General features: G+C 38.6%; 1 protein-coding gene across 5 annotated transcripts in view; it reads left to right on the forward strand.

Moving 5' to 3' along the window:
- The window catches only part of CDH18 (cadherin 18), a 988723-nt gene that overhangs the window by 47566 nt on the left and 931730 nt on the right, over positions 1-9427 (forward strand). The window lies entirely within an intron of this gene.

A 9427-nucleotide genomic window follows, 5' to 3' on the forward strand; every position in this document is an offset into this window, starting at 1 on the left:
GTTTATTTTTGCGTATGGTGTTAGGGAGTGTTCTAATTTCATTCTTTTACATGTAGCTGTCCAGTTTTCCCAGCACCACTTATTGAAGAGGCTGTCTTTGCTCCACTGTATATTCTTGCCTCCTCTATCAAAGATAAGGTGACCATATGTGCTTGGATTTATCTCTGGGCTTTCTATCCTGTTCCACTGACCTATATTTCTGTTTTTGTGCCAGTACCATACTGTCTTCATTACTGTAGCTTTGTAGTATAGTCTGAACTCTGGATCCTCATTCCTCCAGCTCCGTTTTTCTTTCTCAAGATTGCTTTGGCTATTCAGGGTCTTTTGTGTTTCCATACAAATTGTGAAATTTTTTGTTCTAGTTCTGTGAAAAATGCCAGCGGTAGTTTGATAGGGATTGCATTGAATCTGTAGATTGCTTTAGGTAGTAGAGTCATTTTCACACTGTTGATTCCTCCAATCCAAGAACATGGTATATCTCTCCATCTATTTGTATCATCTTTAATTTCTTTCAACAGTGTCTTATAATTTTCTGCATACAGGTCTTTTGTCTCCTTAGGTAGGTTTATTCCTAGATATTTTATTCTTTTTGTTGCAGTGGTAAATGGGAGTGTTTTCTTAATTTCACTTTCAGATTTTTCATCATTAGTGTATAGGAATGCAAGAGATTTCTGTTCATTAATTTTGTATCCTGCTACTTTACCAAATTCATTGATTAGCTCTAGTAGTTTTCTGGTAGCATCTTTAGGATTCTTTATGTATAGTATCATGTCATCTGCAAACAGTGACAGTTTTACTTCTTCTCTTCCGACTTGGATTCCTTTTATTTCTTTTACTTCTCTCATTGCTGTGGCTAAAACTTCCAAAACTATGTTGAATAATACTGGTGAGAGTGGACAACCTTGTCCTGTTCCTGATCTTAGAGGAAATGTTTTCAGTTTTTCACCATTGAGAATGATATTGGCTGTGGGTTTGTAATATATGACCTTTATTTTGTTGAGGTAAGTACCCTCTATGCCTACTTTCTGGAGGGTTTTTATCATAAATGGGTGTTGAATTTTGTCAAAAGCTTTCTCTGCATCTATTGAGTTGATCATATGGTTTTTCTCCTTCAGTTTGTTAATATGGTGTATCACATTGTTTGATTTGCGTATACTGAAGAATCCTTGCACTCCTTGGATAAACCCCTCTTGATCATGGTGTATGATCCTTTTAATGTGCTGTTGGATCCTGTTTGCTAGTGTTTTGAATCTATGTTCATCAGTGATATTGGCCTGTAGTTTCCATTTTTTGTGACGTCTTTGTCTGGTTTTGGTATCAGGGTGATGGTGGCCTCGTAGAATGAGTTTGGGTGTGTTCCTCCCTCTGCTATATTTTGGAAGAGTTTGAGAAGGATAGGTGTTAGCTCTTCTCTAAATGTTTGATAAAATTCGCCTGTGAAGCCATCTGGTCCTGGACTTTTGTGTGTTGGAAGATTTTTAATCAGAGTTTCAATTTCAGTGCTTGTGATTGGTCTGTTCATATTCTCTATTTCTTCCTGGTTCAGTCTCGGAGGGTTGTGCATATCTAAGAATTTGTCCATTTCTTCCAGGTTGTCCATTTTATTGGCATATAGTTGTTTGTAGTAATCTCTCATGATCCTTTGTATGTCTGCAGTATCCGTTGTTACTTCTCCTTTTTCATTTCTAATTCCATTGATTTGAGTCTTCTCCCCTTTTTTCTTGATGAGCCTGGTTAATGGTTTATCAATTTTGTTTATCTTCTCAAAGAACCAGCTTTTAGTTTTATTGATCTTTGCTATGGTTTCCTTCATTTCTTTTTCATTTATTTCTGATCTGATCTTTATGATTTCTTTCCTTCTGCTAACTTTGGGATTTTTTTGTTCTGCTTTCCTAATTGCTTTAGGTGTAAGGTTAGGTTGTTTATCTGAGGTGTTTCTTGTTTCTTGAGGTAGGACTGCTATAAACTTACCTCTTAGAACTGCTTTTGTTGCATCCCATAGGTTTTGGGTCGTCGTGTTTTCATTGTCATTTGTTTCTAGGTATTTTTTGATTTCCTCTTCGATTTCTTCAGTGATCTCTTGGTTATTAAGTAGTATATTGTTTAGCCTCCATGTGTTTGTATTTTTTACAGTTTTTTTCCTGTAATTGATATCTAGTCTCATAGCATTGTGGTCAGAAGAGACACTTGATACAATTTCAATATTCTTAAATTTACCAAGGTTTCATTTGTGACCCAAGATATGATCTATCCTGGAGAATGTTCCATGAGCAGTTGAGAAGAAAGTGTATTCTGTTGTTTTTGGATAGAATGTCCTATAAATATCAATTAAGTCCATCTTGTTTAATGTGTCATTTAAAGCTTGTGTTTCCTTATTTATTTTCATTTTGGATGATCTGTCCTTCCGTGAAAGTGGGGTGTTAAAGTACCGTACCATGTTTATGTTACTGTCGATTTCCCCTTTTATGGGTGTTAGTATTTGCCTTATGTATTGAGGTGCTCATATGTTGGGTGCATAAATAGTTACAATTGTTATATCTTCTTCTTGGTTCGATCCCTTGATCATTATGTTGTGTCCTTCTTGTCTCTTATAATAGTCTTTGTTTTAAAGTCTATTTTGTCTGATAGGAGAATTGCTACCCCAGCTTTCTTTTGATTTCCATTTGCATGGAATATCTTTTTCCATCCCCTCACTTTCAGTCTGCATGTGTCCCTAGGTCTGAAGTGGGTCTCTTTTAGGCAGCATATATACGGGTCTTGTTTTTGTATCCATTCAGCCAGTCTATGTCTTTTGGTTGGAGCATTTAATCCACTTACATTTTAGGTAATTATCGATATGTATGTTCCTATTACCATTTTCTTAATTGTTTTGGGTTTGTTATTGTAGGTCTTTTCCTTCTCTTGTGTTTCCTGCCTAGAGAAGTTCCTGTAGGATTTGTTGTAAAGCTGGTTTGGTGGCGCTGAATTCTCTTAGCTTTTGCTTGTCTGTAAAGCTTTTAATTTATCTGTCAAATTTGAATGAGGTCCTTGCTGGGTAGAGTAATCTTGGTTGTAGGTTTTTCTCTTTCATCACTTTAAATATGTCCTGCCACTCCCTTCTGGCTTGCAGAGTTTCTGCTGAAAGATCAGCTGTTAACCTTGTGGGGATTCCCTTATGTGTTACTTGTTGTTTTTCCCTTGCTGCTTTTAATATTTTTTCTTTGTATTTAATTTTTGATAGTTTGATTAATATGTGTCTTGGCATGTTTCTCCTTGGATTTATCCTGTATGGGACTCTCTGTGCTTCCTGGACTTGATTAACTATTTCCTTTGCCATATTAGGGAAGTTTTCAACTATAATCTCTTCAAATATTTTCTCAACCCCTTTCTTTTTCTCTTTGTCTTTTGGGACCCCAATAGTTCGAATATTGGTATGTTTAATGTTGTCCCAGAGTTCTCTGAGTCTGTCCTCAAGTCTTTTCATTTTTTTTTTTCTGTATTCTGCTCTGCAGTAGTTATTTCCACTATTTTATCTTCCAGGTCACTTATCCGTTCTTCTGCCTCAGTTATTCTGCTATTGATCCCTTCTAGAGAATTTTTAATTTCATTTATTATGTTGTTCATCACTGTTTGTTTGCTCTTTAGTTCTTCTAGTTCCTTGTGAAACGTTTCTTGTATTTTCTCCATTCTATTTCCAAGATTTTGGATCATGTTTACTATCATTATTCTGAATTCTTTTTCAGGTAGCCTGCCTATTTCGTCTTCATTTGTTAGGTCTCGTGGGTTTTTACCTTGCTCCTTCATCTGCTATGTGTTTCTCTGTCTTCTCATTTTTCTTAACTTACTGTGTTTGGGGTCTCCTTTTCCCAGGCTGCAGGTTCGTAGTTCCCGTTGTTTTTGGTATCTGCCCCCAGTGGCTAAGGTTGGTTCAGTGAGTTGTGTAGGCTTCCTGGTGGAGGGGACTAGTGCCTGTGTTCTGGTGGATGAGGCTGTATCTTGTCTTTCTGGTGGGCAGGTCCACGTCTGGTGGTGTGTTTTTGGGTGTCTGTGGACTTATTATGATTTTAGGCAGCCTCTCTGCTAGTGGGTGGGGTTGTGTTCCTGTCTTGCTAGTTGCTTGGCATGGGGTGTCCTGCACTCTAGCTTGCTGATCGTTGAGTGGAGCTGGGTCTTGGCATTGAGATGGAGATTTGTGGGAGATTTTTGCTGTTTGATATTATGTGGAGCTGGGAGGTCTCTTGTGGACCAATGTCCTGAACTTGGCTCTCCCACCTCAGAGGCACAGCCCTGACACCTGGCTAGAGTACCTGGAGCCTGTCATTCACGCGGCTCAGAATGAGAGGGAGAGAAAAAAGAAGGAAAGAAAGAAGAAGATAAAATAAAATAAAGTAAAATAAAGTTATTAAAAGAAAAAATAAAAAAATAATTATTAAAAAAATTTTTTCAATAAAAAAAAATAAGAGAAGGAAGAGACCAACCAATAAACAAATCCACCAATGATAACAAGTGCTAAAAACTATACTAAAAAAGAAGAAAAAAAAAAAGGACAGACAGAACCGTAGGACAAATGGTAAAAGCAAAGCTATACAGACAAAATCACACACAGAAGCATACACGTACACATTCACATAAAGAGAAAAAGGGAAAAAAAAAAAATATCGTTGCTCCCAAAGTCCACCTCAATTTGCGATGATTCGTTGTCTATTCAGGTATTCCACAGATGTAGGTACATCAAGTTGTTTGTGGAGCTTTAATCCGCTGCTTCTGAGGCTGCTGAGAGAGATTTCTTTTTCTCTTCTTTGTTTGCACAGCTCCCGGGGTTCAGCTTTGGATTTGGACCCGCCTCTGCGTGTAGGTCACCTGAGAGCATCTGTTCTTTTCTCACACAGGACGGGGTTAAAGGAGCAGCTGATTCGGGGTCTCTGCCTCACTCAGGCCGGGTGGAGGGAGGGGTACGGATGTGGGGCGAGCCTGCGGCAGCAGCGGCCAGCGTGACGTTGCACCAGCCTGAGGTGCGCCGTGCGTTCTCCTGGGGAAGTTGTCCCTGGATCATGGAACCCTGGCAGTGGCGGGCTGCACAGGCTCCCGGGAGGGGAGGTGTGGAGAGTGATCTGTGCTCGCACACAGGCTTCTTGGTGGCCGCAGCAGCAGCCTTAGTGTCTCATGCCCGTCTCTGGGGTCCACGCTGATCGCCGTGGCTCACGCCCGTCTCTGGAGCTCCTTGAAGCCGCGCTCTGAATCCCCTCTCCTCGCGCACCAGGAAACAAAGAGGCAAGAAAAAGTCTCTTGCCTCCTCGGCAGCTCCAGACCTTTTCCCGGACTCCCTCCCGGCTAGCTGTGGTGCACTAGCCCCCTTCAGGCTGTGTTCACGCCGCCAACCCCAGTCCTCTCCCTGGGATCTGACCTCCGAAGCCTGAGCCTCAGCTCCCAGCCCCCGCCCGCCCCGTTGGGTGAGCAGACAAGCCTTTCGGGCTGGTGAGTGCTGGTCGACACCGCTCCTCTGTGTGGGAGTCTCTCCGCTTTGCCCTCTGCACCCCTGTGGCTGCGCTCTCCTCCGTGGCTCCGAAGCTCCCGCCTCCGCCACCTGCAGTCTCCGCCCGCAAAGGGGCTTCCTAGTGTGTGGACACCTTTCCTCCTTCACAGCTCCCTCCCACTGGTGCAGGTCCCGTCCCTATTCTTTTGTCTCTGTTATTTCTTTTTACTTTTGCCCTTCCCAGGTACGTGGGGGAGTTTCTTGCCTTTTGGGAAGTCTGAGGTCTTCTGCCAGCGTTCAGTAAGTGTTCTTTAGGAGTTGTTCCACAGGTAGATGTATTTCTGATGTATTTGTTGGGAGGAAGGTGATCTCCGCATCTTACTCTTCCACCATCTTGAAGGTCTCTCCCTGGAGGAAGGAAGTTTAAGGTCAGGGTTTTGGCGGGTTTGGTTTCTCCTGAGGCCTGTCTTCTTTTTTTTTTTTTTTAAACGTCACGTTTGTTAACTTACTTTTTTTTTTTTTTTTTTACTTTATTTATTTATTTATTTATTTATTTTTGGCTGTGTTGGGTCTTCGGTTCGTGCGAGGGCTTTCTCTAGTTGCAGCAAGCGGGGGCCACTCTTCATCGCGGTGCGGGGACCGCTCTTCATCGCGGTGCACGGGCCTTTCACTATCGCGGCTCCTCCTGTTGCGGGGCACAGGCTCCAGACGCGCAGTCTCAGTAGTTGTGGCTCACGGGCCCAGCTGCTCCGTGGCATGTGGGATCTTCCCAGACCAGGGCTCGAACCCGTGTCCCCTGCACTGGCAGGCAGATTCTCAACCACTGCGCCACCAGGGAAGCCCGAGGCCTGTCTTCTTATTGTGCAGATGGATGGCTGCCTTTTCTCTGTGTCCTCATATGGTCATCCCTCAGTCCGTGCACGTTTCTGGTGTCTCTCTTTACCTGTACAAATGTCCTCCTCTTAAAAGAACACTAGTCATACTGGATTGGGGCTCACCGTAAAGCCCTCATTTAACTTAGTCACTTCTTTAAAAGACCTTGTCTCCAAAAATGGTCAAATATTGATATACTTGGGGGTCAGGAATTCAACATAGGAATTTCAAGGGGAACATAGTTCATCCCATAACACACCTTAATTGTTCATAGTAAGATTTGACCACATTGAATACAGTTGTTTATCCAAAAAATGTTTCTTTCCAGCTTTTATTAATTAGTATCATTGTCCAACACTTGCCAACACAAGGACCTTGCTCCAGAAATGATCTTCTCTCAGATTCCCTAGATGTTTTTTTAAACAAGTTTTTTAACTTTTTAGCTCTTACTTTTACAGATCTGAGATATTTATATTTTTGTACATGCAGTACCTTCCTAAAAAGTGCAAGAACCTTATAAGAACATTATAAGCAGGCATTATACTTTAAATATTTATATAACCTCAGCATGAATGCAAGGTTAGTTAAATGAAAGGAACCAACATTTATTGAACAATATTCAGGTTGTCAGATTTGAATTATTTGCCTGCTTTGTACTTCAAATCACTTGCTAATAATAATCATTGGTCAAGGAAGTTAAGTGATGTTTTGATTGAAAATCAGCTTATTTGTTTTATGTCAAATATTAATATACTCACTGTAAATGTCCATTAAGTAAATTTATTCCATCTATTATAACATATGCCTTTATGAATAATATTAATTGGTTTATTCTGTTTGATTATTCACTGTACCCATTTTTATCTGATGCCATCATGACCTTTTACAGAAAGGAAAGTATATATAAACAAATACATAATTTTAAAAATTTTTTGAAGGGAGTGACAGGATTAAGGAGGGGTGCAACATGTATTAAAGAAAAAGAACTAAAGTAAATGTGGAAGATATTTACTAGAACTGAGTTGTTGATGCAAACCTCTTTGTTATATAATTGTAAATATATTTGAATATTTTCTAATAAAAATATTTTTTCAATAATTTTTACCAGAAAACGCCAAAGGAAAGCTAATTGACTAAAAGTTAGTTGGTTTGAAGAAAGCAGAACTCTTAAATTCACAAATAGTAGCAATAAAAATGGCTAAGACTTTCGGGCCGTGTCATTTTTTAAATAAAAATAAATAAAATTTTGTAATAAAAAAAAATTTATGCTTCCTCTCTATATTCATGACTTAAAACTTAGTAGTTTTATAACAAACTGTTATTAATAAGTGAAATATATATTAGAATATAGATGCTAGTTAGTTCAGAAGCATGTAACAATCATCAATGAGTAAACAATAATCCTAATTAGGATTATTAGACATCATTAGGATTAGACATTGTTCCTAGAATTACACAGAAATATACATAATTCTCCTTTCTTACCTCAAGAATACAAAATGTGCTTTAAGTTTCATTCATTTTTGTTAAATTTCTACTCTGTGCAAGATTATCTGCTAAGCATTGTACTGTACTCTAGTTGGTTAACTTTCTAGAGAAAGAATAATCACACTTAAACAGTTTTTATCATTTAAAGTTTGCTTATTAAATAAGCAAATAATTCCTCAGCACCTTTTGGAATGAACAAAGTTGTAAACTCTGTTTCCTGTCTCTACAGAGTTAAGAAGTCCTTATGGGAAACTGAAAAGGAAGCAAGATATTACCTCAACACATACAAATTATTATAAGTATTCATATAAGCCACAGTGTTATACATTCCATATCAGTTCGTGATTTCATAGCAAGCTAATGAGAGACAAACAAACAAGTTAGAGAAAATATAATCTATAATCGGTTCTTAATATAAGGTTTCTCAGCATTGCCTAATTTCTCCATCCTCTCCATGCTGCCTTCTTTGCCTAGGTGCACAAAACCCTGATGTTTTTCATCACTTTCTATTTCCCAGTGAATGGCAACGGTCTAATTCAAAAAGTGAGCCCAAAGTTAACTTTTATTAAAATAATTTTTCTTAGTACCTCTCTTATAGCCTGTTGATGATTTTGTTTACATTCCCTCAGAAACGTGTATATTGTTTTCAGGAAACTATCTCACTGTATTTTCCACTTGAATTTTAGCTGTGTTTTATGTGTTCCTTATAAGATTATAAAACCTTTTCCCAACTACTTTCTCAACACTTCAGGGTTTCTTGAAGCCTGTTGCACTTCTGTGCATATAGAAGGTCATTAAGAAATGAATTAATGTGTTAATGAAAAGTTGCCAACAGTGAATTTCTCCACAGCTAATCCTACATTTCATTAATGTTCTACTAAATGAAAGAATTTCAATATAACACAGCCACCATTATGATTATTGCAAACCTCTTAAAATTATCATTCGCTGTTAAATATGTAATTTTATGGTGATATTAATAATGATATCTCATATGTCAAAATTTTTGATACTAATAACTTTGTGTTCTGTTGAGCCCCTCATGTTAAAGGCCTAATGACAAATTAACTGAAACGAACATGCTAGTCGTTAAAGTCACTCAGTGGCTATCAATCTGGATCTTAATATGTTTAATTACGTTAATGTTTAATTACGTTAATGCCAGTCAATTAGTCAAGCAGCTTAGCTTCATCTGTTTCCTGGCTCTGCTGATTATAGAATTGAAAACGTTTATACATGAGGAAGTGAGAAGTCTGCCAACACTCATCAAAGGAAAACATGGAATTATCATTAGTTTCTAAGACAGAATTCCCATATACTTCGGGGAAATTGCAAACTTTGGTGTTAAGTCAATTAGCTAGTTGTTGTTTCTAAACTACATGTGAAAAGACGTTCCAAGGTGAATATTCTGTAATACACTGTCAGCCAACATTTAAGATGGGTTTCATTAGCTACGTAACTCTAGTGTAAGGGATTGAATTTGTTTTGATTGAAAAAGCTGCCAAATGAGAATTGTTGGATCTTATTCAGCAGAATGGAACATATCAGTAGCAGACAAAAATGGGTGTCTAGGTGGAATTTAAATTGTATGTGTCTAATGGAAAGACAAATGGA

Source organism: Balaenoptera physalus (genome assembly GCF_965194825.1).
Source record: "Balaenoptera physalus genome assembly, chromosome: 3".
In the NCBI taxonomy this organism is placed as follows: domain Eukaryota; kingdom Metazoa; phylum Chordata; class Mammalia; order Artiodactyla; family Balaenopteridae; genus Balaenoptera; species Balaenoptera physalus.